The sequence below is a fragment of the Bos indicus x Bos taurus genome, chromosome 8 (genome assembly GCF_003369695.1).
Source record: "Bos indicus x Bos taurus breed Angus x Brahman F1 hybrid chromosome 8, Bos_hybrid_MaternalHap_v2.0, whole genome shotgun sequence".
NCBI lineage: Eukaryota > Metazoa > Chordata > Mammalia > Artiodactyla > Bovidae > Bos > Bos indicus x Bos taurus.
This window is the reverse complement of record NC_040083.1, coordinates 48352862-48366335: the sequence shown is the minus strand read 5'-3', so window position 1 is coordinate 48366335 and position 13474 is coordinate 48352862.

Here is a 13474-nt window from a genome sequence, read left to right as displayed (position 1 = left end):
GGACCTTTGTTGGCAAAAGAATGTCTCTGCTTTTTAACATACTGTCTAAGTTGGTCATAATTTTCCTTCTAAGGAGTAAGCGTCTTTTAATTTCATGGCTGCAGTCACCATCTGCAGTGATTTTGCAGGCCCAAAAAATAAAGTCAGCAACTGTTTCCCCATCTATTTGCCATGAAGTGATGGGACCAGATGCCATGATCTTAGTTTTCTGAATATTGAGTTTTAAGCCAACTTTTTCACTCTCACCTTTCACTTTCATCAAGAGGCTCTTTAGTTCTTCACTTTCTGCCATAAGAGTGGTGTCATCTGCATATCTGAGGTTACTGATATTTCTCCCAGCAATCTTGATTCCAGCTTGTGCTTCCTCCAGCCCAGTGTTTCTCATGATGTACTCTGCATATAAGTTAAATAAGCAGGGTGACAATATACAGCCTTGACGTACTCCTTTTCCTATTTGGAAACAGTCTTTTGTTCCATGTCCAGTTCTAACTGTTGCTTCCTGACCTGCATACAGATTTCTCAAGAGGCAGGTCAGGTGGTCTGGTATTCCCATCTCTTTCAGAATTTTCCACGGTTTATTGTGATCCACATAGTCAAAGGCTTTGGCATAGTCAATATACCTGAAGTAGATGTTTTTCTGGAACTCTCTTGCTTTTTCAATGATCCAGCGGATGTTGGTAATTTGATCTCTGGTTTCTCTGCCTTTTCTGAAACCAGCTTGAACATCTGGAAGTTCACGGTTCATGTATTACTGAAGCCTGGCTTGGAGAATTTTAAGCATTACTTTACTAGCATGTGAGATGAGTGCAATTGTGCGGTAGTTTGAACATTCTTTGGCATTGCCTTTCTTTGGGATTGGAATGAAAACTGATCTTTTCCAGTCCCGTGGCCACTGCTGAGTTTTCCAAATTTGCTGGCATATTGAGTGCAGCACTTTCATAGCATCATCTTTCAGGATTTGAAATAGATCAACTATTCAAGTGGAGGTGAATTCCATTACCTCCACTAGCTTTGTTCATAGTGATGCTTCCTAAGGCCCACTTGACTTCCCATTCCAGGATGTCTGGCTCTAGGTGAGTGATCACACCATCATGATTATTGACTTAACAACAACAATAATTGGTAATTATAGAAACAGACATCTCAGGTTAGTGATTTCAGTATTTTTCTATGTATGGAAAGATGCAAGAATCTGGGCTATTGAAATTACTCTTTTGAAATGCATCTTAACTATCTGGGGTCAGTATCTTGTTTTTCTCCATCCTGAATTCCCCTCAGGGTACATCGTCAGTTGTGGCTGAGATGGCTGATTGCCTTATGGCCATAACATCCCTTGTTTAGTGAATGCCATTTTTTGTCCACATCACTTTGTAAAGAATGAGGGAGTGGAGAAACTGGATTGAGAGAAGGTCAATGTTGAACCCTGGTTCTGTCACATCCCAAGCCCGTTCTATGACCAAGTAATTGCTTCTCCTGCTCTAAAGAACAGACACTTATCCCAGGCTTGGGGAATATTTGTTGTTGTTGTTCAGTTGCTAAGTCATGTATGACTCCCTGTGACCCCATGGACTGCAGCACTCAAGGCTTCCCTGTCCTTCTCTATCTCCCAGAGTTTGCTCAAACTCAAACTCATGTCCACTGAGTCAATTGACTGGTTGATTGATGCCATCCCAACCATCCCATCCTATGTTGCCCCCTTCTCCTCCTGCCCTCAATCTCTCCCAATATCAGGAGGAAAATTGGAATTATTGTTGAAAAGGACAGGCAATCAAGGTAGCAAAGAATAACAAGAAAGGATTTGGAGGCAGAGGAGATAGGGGCTTTAAAACCTGCAGTATGGGGATTTCTCTAACAGACTATCGTATCCCCAAAGGCTTTCTTGCATGCTTTCTTCCGCTAAGTAGTGTCCCAAGACTGGGGACACTCAACCTCCCATCTAAGTTTCATTGCATAGTTCCCTTTAAGAAAGGAGCTTATCTTTGTGCTGTGCTTAATCGCTCAGTTGTGTCCAACTCTGCAACCCCATGGGCTGCAGTCTGCCAGGCTCCCCTGTCCATGGGATTCTCCAGGTAAGAATACTGGAGTGGGTTGCCATGCCCTCCTTCAGGGGATCTTCCCAACCCATGGATTGAACCCAGGTCTCCCGCATCACAGGCAGATTCTTTACTGTCTGAGCCATGAGGGAAGCTTGTCTTTGGAGCACAAGAACTCTTTATCTTTTTTTTTTTTTTTTTGCTTCTAGACAGAAATGAAATGAAGGACAGCTTCTTACTATGTAAAAATAAACGCTACATACTCATCCACACATCCTTCAAATCTTTGTAAATCAGTTTTCTTAGAGAAATTGTTATAAATAGTGATTGACATCTATACTATCATGGATCAGTTTTACCATGGGTGAAATTATCTTTTGAGTGCTATCAGAAGAACCTAGTTATCATTCTCCATGCTTCCCTCCACAAAATTTTTTCGTTAAAATCTAGAAATAACTGATTTACAAATTTTGGGGCCCACAACATATTTAACAGTATTTTAGGTGCCAGTGACAAAAATGAAGCAGATAGCAGCACAGACAGAATGTGACACATACACATTTCTCCAAAAATAAATTAGAGGAAGATGATTCTTGAAAGGCAAAAAGGTTGACCCTTGAGTTACTCATGTATAGTATTTACCATGATGTCTGTCCCTTAGTGAATGCCCAATCAATCTGGATTAACAAAAAGGAGTCTTACTTTGTGCCATCCGAGGGAGTATCAGGAGAGTTGTTCTGAGGAGGTGACAATGCTCAGTCATCTCAGATGATACAGAATCAATTAAGATGAAGATTGAGAAAGGACCTCTGTAACTGGCAAGGAGTTGCTTGGTGACCTTGAAGATAACAAGGAATTGTTGAGTTTGGAATCAGATTCCAGTGCACTAAGGAAAAGGATGAAGGCATGAAGGGAATTTTTATAAGAAGGCAAATCAGGGCAGATCAAGGTAAATTTATTTAGGATGGCACAGAATTAAGCAGACTAAGGAAATAGAGTTATTATGCTAACTATATAAAGACATAATGGTATTAAATGTTGATGTTGATTGAATGGGCTAATGCATATAGTTCTACTATAATTTCAAGAATACATAAACTCAGGACTTCCAAGGAATCAAAATCTATAGTCTACACTTATGGTTCTGCAATTAATTCCCTTGACAGCCTAGATAATTAATTCACTTTCCCTGGGTCTCAGTCCCTTCAACAAATATTACAAAGTGTATAATATTGTAGTCCATAATGATTAAAATATGTGTATAGTATATATACATATTTTATAAGAAGAAGACAGAAAATGCTTTGAAAGTGAGAGTAGTAGAAGACAGTGGTAAAGAAGTGCTAAGTGTTATTAGCAAAGTGAGTGTTGCAATGACTGCTACTATGTGCTCCTCTCTAATGATGATATTATATATTCAAATTTCAAATGCTAGGGCTATGGGACCTAGTTTATGCAGGTCTAGGAAACATTAGTATTCTTACCAACGTGTCATCTTTGAAGCAAAGGAGTAATTTTAGGAATAAAACATTCACAGAAGTATCAAAATAATACCTGTAATGCCTCAATAATTAGTGAAATTACCTTGAGATAATGAATGCTTCTAGGAGGCAGCAGGAGTGAGGGATGAGAGGAACTGATGAAAATGCCCTAACTAAATTTTCCTATAATGGAGTTATGATATAATCTGTATTAGTTGGGTTAGGATACAAGTTAAAGATCCTAATTTGGTTCATGTAAAATCTCTCTGAAAGCATCTTTTATTTTGTAATTATTATTATTATTTTGGATCCATAAATTTTATTTTATTTATTTTTTTTAAGTAAGTAATGATGTTTATTTTATTTTTTTACACATTTTTTTTTCTAATTTTATTTTTATTTATTTTTTTCCCAATTTTATTTTATTTTTAAACTTTACATAATTGTATTAGTTTTGCCAAATATCAAAATGAATCCACCACAGGTATACATGTGTTCCCCATCCCGAACCCTCCTCCCTCCTCCCTCCCCATACCATCCCTCTGGGCCGTCCCAGTGCACCAGCCCCAAGCATCCAGCATCACGCATCGAACCTGGACTGGCAACTCGTTTCCTACATGATATTTTACATGTTTCATTGCCATTCTCCCAAATCTTCCCACCCTCTCCCTCTCCCTCTCCCACAGAGTCCATAAGACTGTTCTATACATCAGTGTCTCTTTTGCTGTCTCGTACACCGGGTTATTGTTACCATCTTTCTAAATTCCATATATATGCGTTAGTATACTGTATTTATGTTTTTCCTTCTGGCTTACTTCACTCTGTATAATAGGCTCCACATTGAATCCATTTATTTCTTCTCATATTGTATGCTGCTGCTTTTTTGTATTCTATTTTTTTTTAATTTTATTTTATTTTTAAACTTTACAATATTGTATTAGTTTTGCCAAATATTGAAATGAATCCGCCACAGGTATACCTGTGTTCCCCATCCTGAACCCTCCTCCCTCCTCCCTCCCCATACCCTCCCTCTGGGTCGTCCCAGTGCACCAGCCCCAAGCATCCAGTATCGTGTATCGAACCTGGACTGGCGACTCGTTTCATACATGATATTATACATGTTTCAATGCTATTCTCCCAAATCTGCCCACCCTCTCCCTCTCCACAGAGTCCATAAGACTGATCTATACATCAGTGTCTCTTTTGCTGTCTCGTACACAGGGTTATTGTTACCATCTTTCTAAATTCCATATATATGCGTTAGTATACTGTATTGGTGTTTTCCTTCTGGCTTACTTCACTCTGTATAATAAAAAATAATTTTGTAATTATTTTTTAAAAGAGTTTTGTGTCAGCTCTGAGCATTCTCATTTTTATTCTTTCCAGCTTATTTTTAACCTTCAGGTAGCTACTCAAAAGCTAATGAAGTAGCAGAGTTATACCTAGTAAAAGAGAAATTGAGAACCAGTGGTACGGGATGGTGAAAGGAAAGGCAGTGATTTAAGATACCCTTCTCCTTCCCTGGTGGTTCAGACGGTAAAGAATCTGCCTGCAATGCAGGAGACCCAGATTCAATCCCTGGTTGGGAAGATCCCCTGGAGAAGGGAATGGCTACTCACTCCAATGTTTTTGCCTGGAGAATTCCATGGACCGAGGAGCCTGGAGGGCTGCAGGCCATGGGGTCACAAAGAGTCAGACACAACTGAGAGACTGATACTTTCACTTTACACTTTTCACTTTACTCTTTCCAGGGCTCCAACATAAACAATTTAATCATCAACACTCTGATAATACTGAGTGCTTTCACATGCCAGCATTTTACATGACTCTTACCTATGAAATAGGTACTATCATTGTCCCCCACTTCTCAGATGAAAAAAATTAAACTTGAGGTCAGTTGGCCCGGATCACACAGCTGGTGTGTGGTGTGTACCAGCATAGTACTCAAATGTAGACTCAGCTATACTAGTCCTTTTAAACATTGTGCTGTCTGGCTTTCTAGTGAATCCTAACTGGATCACTGTTATCACTGGAGTCGGAGCACAGACTTGTCCTAAAGCAGGTCTCAACCTCAACTGGGCATTTTGCTCCCCTTGACTCACCTAGCAACAACCTGATGTTTCCATTGTTGGCATCTTCCCAGTGCTACCTGGAGTTGTGTTTCCTCGTACTTATTTTAAGGAAACTAGAAGCTAAGATTCTGAAATGCATTCAAATAGAGCTGCTTAGGGAAACAGACTCTGTGAAGGCCATACATTAAAAAAAGCAATCAGATCCTAGGAACCAGTTTTTCACCCTGAAAATCAGAGAGAGGAGGGAAGGAAAGACAGAGACACAGAGAGCTCTATTGTCTTGACCAAGCAGCAGACTATCCTAACATTGCTTATCAAGAATGAGCTTCTGGGCTTTATGTAAATTCTAAAAGTTTTTCTTGAAATTTGGTGGATAATTAGGCAGTTATTTTATATAATCTTTGCCAAGAAAAAAATTCTATGTAAAAAAAAAATACATTTTATGTTATTGGAATTATCTCATGTTTCTTTTCACTGGCGAGATAATAGAGAATTATGTAATGCAAAAAAAAAAAAAATGTGTTCCTGGAATAGTACAAATCCAGTTTCAGGAATTTCATCCCACAAAGGAGACCATTAACCAACATTTCCCCCATCTTTTCTAGGATATGTGAAAAATCAGAAGAAGAATTCAGAAGACTCTCCAGATGACAGTGATTAAGAGAGACTCTAAAGTCAGATCAGCTGAGTTTAATTTGGTTCCATCATTTATCAGGTGAGTGGATCTTTATGTAGGTATGTTATGTTTACATATGTTACTCAACTTCTCTGGATGTCAGTTTTCTTATCTCTAAAAGGGATAAGTGAAGTTGCTCAGTCATGTCTGACTCTTGCGGTCATGTCTGACTCTTTGCGATCCCATGGACTATAGCCTACCAGGCTCCTCCATCCATGGAATTTTCCAGGCAAGAGTACTGGAGTGGGTTGCCACTTCCTTCTCCAGGGGATCTTCCTGACCCAGGGATCGAACCCAGGTCTCCTGCATTGCAGGCAGACACTTTACTGTCTGAGCCACCAGAGAAACCTGTACAAGGGACAAGAATAATCCAAATTCATAAGATAGCTGTGAATATTTAATATAATAACCTGTGTAAAGCCACACATAAGAAATGCTAAATAAATATTAGCTATTACTAGTTTAACACTTAACTTGGAGCTTGTATTAGCTTCTGAGCTTTCTCATAGCAGTTAAACAAACTGCTGCTGCTGCTGCTGCTTCTAAGTTGCTTCAGTCGTGTCTGACTCTGTGCGACCCCATAGATGGCAGCCCACCAGGCTCCCCCGTCCCTGGGATTCTCCAGGCAAGAACACTGGAGTGGGTTGCCCTTTCCTTCTCCAATGCACAAGAGTGAAAAGTGCAAGTGAAGTTGCTCAGTCGTGTCCGACTCTTCGTGACCCCATGGACTGCAGCCTACCAAGCTCCTCCATCCATGGGAGTCTCCAGGCAAGAGTACTGGAGTGGGCTGCCATTGCCTTCTCCGAATTAAACAAACTGGGTGGCTTAAAACAACAGAAATGTAGTTTCTCACATTTCCGGAGACAGAAGACCAAAATCAAGGTGTCAGGCAGGGCTGCACTCCCTTGTGGGGGCTCAAAGGGAGATGGCTTTCTTGCCTCTTCAGGCTTCCAGTGGTTATGGGCAATCTTTGTGTCTCCATCACTCCCGTCTCTGCCTCATTCTCAGTGACCCTCTCTTCTGCGTGTCTTCTCTTTGTCTCTTGTAAAGATACTTGTCATTGGATTTCAGATTCATTTGGGTAATTCAGGATAATCTCATCTCAAGATCCTTAATTTAATTGCATGTGCAAATATTTTTTTCCATATAAAGTCACATTCACAGTATCCAGGTATTAGAAGGTGAGCACAATTTTTTAAGGGCCACCATTCAACCCTCCATAGGTGTTAAGCATGTTTTTTAACTTCTCTTTTCAACTGTATTTGTATTCTACTCATAACTATTTCCTAAATGCTAATAATCCTGGCCTCCGCATTCCCATCCCCACACCTCACACCACCTTTCCCCAACCCCACTCTATCCCCCACCCCCACCCAGCCATGCCATGCCACTTGTGACATCTTAGTGCCCCAAACAAGGATCAAACCTGTTCTCCCTGCAGTGGAAGTGTGGAGTCCTAACCACTGTACCCCCAGGGGACCTCCTCATTGCTATCAGAGGGGTATAGATGAAGGCATTTAAGAGTATAAGCAGTTGCTTTGTAAGGGAGAGAGTAATCAAACCAGGTTATGAGTGCAATATGGAAGTGTATGGATGAGAAAACAACATTCCAAGTAGAAGAAGCAGCAGGAACAGTGGAATAGAATAGTATACATATTTACAATAGCAAATGGCTTTTGCTTAGAATAAAAGTCTACAAACCCAACCATCCTACCATCTGTTTTTGTATGGCCTCCAATCGGCGGCAGGGGGTGGGGAGGTGTACAGGTTATATTTTTAAATCATTGGGGAAAAAACTGCAAAGGTTGAAGAAGAACTTGCAGCATGTAAAAATCACATAAATTTCCAATTTCAGGGTCCATAACTAAAGTTTTATTGAAATACAGCTACACTCATTCATTTATGTATTGTCTATGGCTTCTTTTGTACTACAATGACAGAGCTGAGTAGTTGTGACAGAGACCTTAACAGCTAAAGAACTGAAATACTTACTATCTGACTCTTTACAGAAAAAGCTTGTAGACGTGTGCTTTAGCAGAAGTGTAAAGGGCCTAAAGGCAAATAGTGAAAGAAGAAGACCTGGTGGTTTGCTTATGCCTGTTCAGTCCTTTGTAATAGCCTATGTTTTTCACTTTGCATAGTCTTTTTCTACCCATTTAAATATACTGTTCTAAATCTTATTCTTTCAAGGCTTTGTGTAGTTATTTGCAAAATTGCCTGAGAGGTAAGTTTGCAATCCTCTTTAAACTGTTCAGTTCAGTTCAGTTCAGTCGCTCAGTCATGTCCGACTCTTTGCGACCCCATGAATCACAGCACGCCAGGCTTCCCTGTCCATCACCAACTCCTGGAGTTCACTCACACTCACGTCTATCGAGTCGGTGATGCCATCCAGCCATCTCATCTTCTGTCGTCCCTTTTCCTCCTGCCCCCAATCCCTCTCAGCATCAGAGTCTTTTCCAATGAGTCAACTCTTCGCATGAGGTGGCCAAAGTACTGGAGTTTCAGCTTTAGCATCATTCCTTCCAAAGAAATCCCAGGGCTGGTCTCCTTCAGAATGGACTGGTTGGATCTCCTTGCAGTCCAAGGGACTCTCAAGAGTCTTCTCCAACACCACAGTTCAAAAGCATCAATTCTTCGGTGCTCAGCCTTCTTCACAGTCCAACTCTCACATCCATACATGACCACAGGAAAAGCCATAGCCTTGATTAGATGGACCTTTGTTGGCGAAGTAACGTCTCTGCTTTTGGATATGCCATCTAGGTTGGTCATAACTTTCCTTCCAAGGAGTAAGCGTCTTTTAATTTCATGGCTGCAGTCACCTTCTGCAGTGAAACTGTGGTCGAAACAAATAACAGTTTAATGTATAATTTATTATATTGTACCTGGTAGGTAACATACTTTGAATTTAGGAGAACCCAAGTCACAGAATTGCCCCCTTGGCAGACTGGTGGGACAGAGATACTTGCAGAGATGAGCCTTTCTTCAACCCTCTTGATGCACCGTATAGGCAGCCAATTCTTCTACCAATTGAAGCCAAATTTATTTGGTTGTTAGTTTTATTTCCAATTGGTTAAGGTAATAGCGAGACACATGCTGCTAAATTTCACCTTGGGGGAGGGAAAAATGGCAAGAATTACCAATTGGCAATAATTGCCAATCACTGAGTGTTGAGTCTCTGTGCCCTGGGTAACAATCATTAAGATGGAGAATTTTCCATGAAGGAGAAAACAGCCTCCCGAGATTAGAAATGCTGGAAGAAATATTCTCAAACTTTATCACAGGGAAGACTTTCAAGGGAAATCTGTTAATATTCAGATTCTCTAATCTCTCTCCCAGATAATCTGTGGGTCTTCAGTGGAACTCAGGACTCTGTAGTAAAGATTTAAAGGAAAAAAAGAAGGGGCCAAACTGCATCCCACAAAGGAATTTTTATATTTTGTTCTTCACTTGCCTACAATTCCCTAATTTGTTATGCTTACATGTATGTTCTTATATATAGCAAGAATAAAATAGGAATGGGCATCATTTTGAAAAACTTTCCTACTCTCTCACCTTGCTTAGCTAGTTTATTTGTTTAAATATAAATTGGTTCCTAATCTAAGTAAAAAATAACTTGACCCAAAGAAGGGCTGGTTTTTGAAGGCGGTTTTATATATATGATGGAATGTTATTCAGCCTTAAAAAGGGGAAATTCTGCCATCTGTGAGAGCAGAGATAAACCTTGAGAACATTCTGCTAAGTGAAATAAGCCAGTCACAGAAGAAAGCAGTGAACTCTCTCCTCAGTTAAAGAGGTGCTTGCTCTCCCAGTCATAGTATTCTACTTTAGATTCAAATTGCACGGGGGAAGTCTGTTTAACTTAATCACGAGTTCTCCCTAGGCTAACCAACCATGGCCAGGGGTGTTCTATTCTGTTTGTAAACAGACTTTGAAGATAGGATTCATGTCTATTTCGTTCTTGAATTTTCTGAAGTACTTGCTCTAGTGCCTTGCACATAGCACATATACAAATATTGGTTGAATGAATAACAGAATGAAACACCAACTCTTCAGGGCTTATCTTGACCTTTGTCTCTTATTTTGTAATTATAGCATGTGGTTGTGTTGTTTCTGTGGTAGATTTAACCTAAGAATTATGTGGAAAAGCCTTTTTTAAAAAGTTAAAGTTCAGGTTCAGAAATATGCTATTATTAAACTAATTTTCAGAGGTTTCCTCTTTATAGTAAAAAATGAACTGAGAGTGTTCAGAAGGAACCAGACTATAATTTAAACCCAGATATACATAGTGCATTAAGTAAATCAACAAAGAAATGAATAAAATTCATAGTTTATCAGTTTGGGCTCACTAATATACTTTTATTCAACCTAGTAAATATTCTCAGTTTTCTTGAATTACAGCAAACCACAGCCCACAGGTTAAAGCTGGCCCACTGCTTGTTTTGCAAATAACATTTCATTGGAACACAACAATGCTCTTCTCCTTACTGCTTTGTCATAGCTGCTTTGGTGCTACGATGGCAGAGCTGAGTACTTAACAACAGCAATCCTGTGGCCGGCAGCGCTAAAATGTTTACTATCTAGCTTTTTACAGAAATATTTGCTGACTCCTGATTTGGACTCTACAAGTCTCTTTATTGGCAATGTACACTAACCTTAACAAAAAAGCTCAAAAGCCTACCCCTTACCCTCTTTTCTCACTCCAAGAGGAGAGGATTGTGAACTGAATCAAAGACAGGTGAAGGGCACTCAGATTATAGTGGGGCTTTGTTGGGAGGTGAAAGGAGCCAAATTCTTTTCCTATTCATGATTTATGCTGTCCTGTCTCATAGTGTCTTTGGAGATAGATTGCAGAAACAAAGTGGAACCACGGTGGGTACTGGGAAAGCATCCTGCAGTTGTTGAGAGCAGATTTAGGTTTACATTTCCAGAGAGAAAAGTCAAAGCAGGGTGTATGAAGCTGACCCAGACAGGCATTGGAGCAGGGCTGGGAATAGTGAGCCTAAACTCAGCGAAACCATCCTGTCATTCTTTAGCTCTGTTCCATTATGGGAAATGTTAAAATATTACAAAGCTTCCTTCTCACAGTGAACAGAAATTCTCTTCACTGGTATTGATCCATTCTTCTAGAACTTTCTTTGTGTTGTGGGCTGAACTATCACCCCACCTCCCCAAATTCACATGTTGAAGTCCTAATCTTCAGGACCTCAGAACATGGTATCTTCCTTGAAAACAGGGTCTTTAAAGAGGTAATTAAATTAAAATGAGGTTATTAGAGTGACCCTAATCCAATCTGTCTGATGTCCTTAGAAGAGGAAACTGGAACACAGACACACACAGAGGAAAGGCCATAGGAACACACAATACCATCCATAAGTCCAGGAGAGAGCCTTCAGTTAGCCCTGCTAACTCCCTGATCTTGAACTTTTATCCTTGGAAACTGTGAGAAATTAAATTTATATCATTTAAGCCACCTGATCTGTGGTACTAGCACATGAATATGCCATGTATCGGCCTTCATATATGAGTAGACAGCTATCATCTCTTCTGTTCATCTGTTAAATATCTCTTCTCTCACATAGTTTAGTTTACTGACTGGATACCATCTCCAGTATATATTATCTTTTAAATATATATTTCTCCAAAGGTTTCTATCCATTGGTTCAACAGTTCTACCTCCAGGAATCTTCCATTTTAAGGAAATCATTCTACAGTAGTGCAACGCTTTATGCACAAAGATTTGCACCCCAGTGCTGCATTTTATTTTCAACTTAGAAAAATGGTCTATATATCTATACTACTTTATTTATTTTACAAACAAAAATTAACCCCAAGTGCATGTCTGGTGAAGTTTTCAAAAATATGAAAATTTGTAAGTAAAAATTTCCTCTTGCACTCTCCAGAGATAACTATAAACTTCACATATGATTATAAACAATATACTCATACATATTTTTAAACAGAAATGGGGAGACTTGTACATAATATTAAAATTTTTTCCCTTATGATAGCAGGGAGATCTCCCTACAGTTATTGAATTCCTCATTGTTCCTTCCATCACTGCTTTCATAACTCCTGCCCAGCTTTAAAGAGTCTGGTTGTCATCTTCGTCTTCTTCCCTAGTGTTAAGTGTCCTTTCTCTAGGCTCTAAACCATAGTTAAGAATAATGGGGAAAAAAAAAAGAATAATGGCTCTAGAGTCAAACTGCCTGGGTTTGAACCTATTGTTTTCATTTTGTATGGTTGCTATAACAAGTTATTACAAACTCACTCTGGGGATTAACAGGTAGACATCTTTAACGAGCTATTATTCTATCAATACCTAGAAATACCACCTTGTTAGCAAGATGTGCCTCAGTCTCTGACAACTATTGAAATAGTAGAGAGATTGTCCCTACTCATGAGGTTGCTAAGAGAATTCAGTGAGTTAATTCATGTGAATAGTGCCTGGAACGAAGTATATGCTCAGTACCGTTAGCTATCATAAGCATATAGTTATCTATGTGTCTTATTTGCCGAGTTACTAGACTGCTAGTTCCTTGAAGGAAAGAACAGTGTTGCATATTATGTGCTCAATAAATGTTTCTTAAACTGAATTGCTCCACCTAAAAGACTATTACGTAGCCAATAAAATAATAGAAAATTTGAATTGTTATGAAAAATATCATATCTTGTTGTCTTGCTGCTGCTGCGAAGTCACTTCAGTCGTGTCTGACTCTGTGCAACCCCATAGACAGCAGCCCACCAGGCTCCCCTGTCCCTGGGATTCTCCAGGCAAGAATACTGGAGCGGGTTGCCATTTCCTTCTCCAATGCATGAAAGTGAAAAGTGAAAGTGAAGTCGCTCGGTTGGTCCGACTCTTCAGGACCCCATGGACTGCAGCCTACCAGGCTCCTCTGTCCATGGGATTTTCCAGGCAAGAGTACTGGAGTGGGGTGCCATTGCCTTCTCCGATTTTATTGTCCTATTAAGTGACAAAAACAAAATAAAATATGCATAGACAATCACAGCTGTTTTAAATGTGCAGAACTAAAAATTATGCATAAAAATAGACTGGAAGTATGCCTACATGTTAACAGTTGGTGGTCTAGGAATGATGGAATGATGGGTAATTTTTTTATTCCTATTTTTACTTTCAGACTTTCTCTATTGAGATTTAAGGTGTACAAATAATTTATATCTGATTTACACACACACACACACACACACACACAC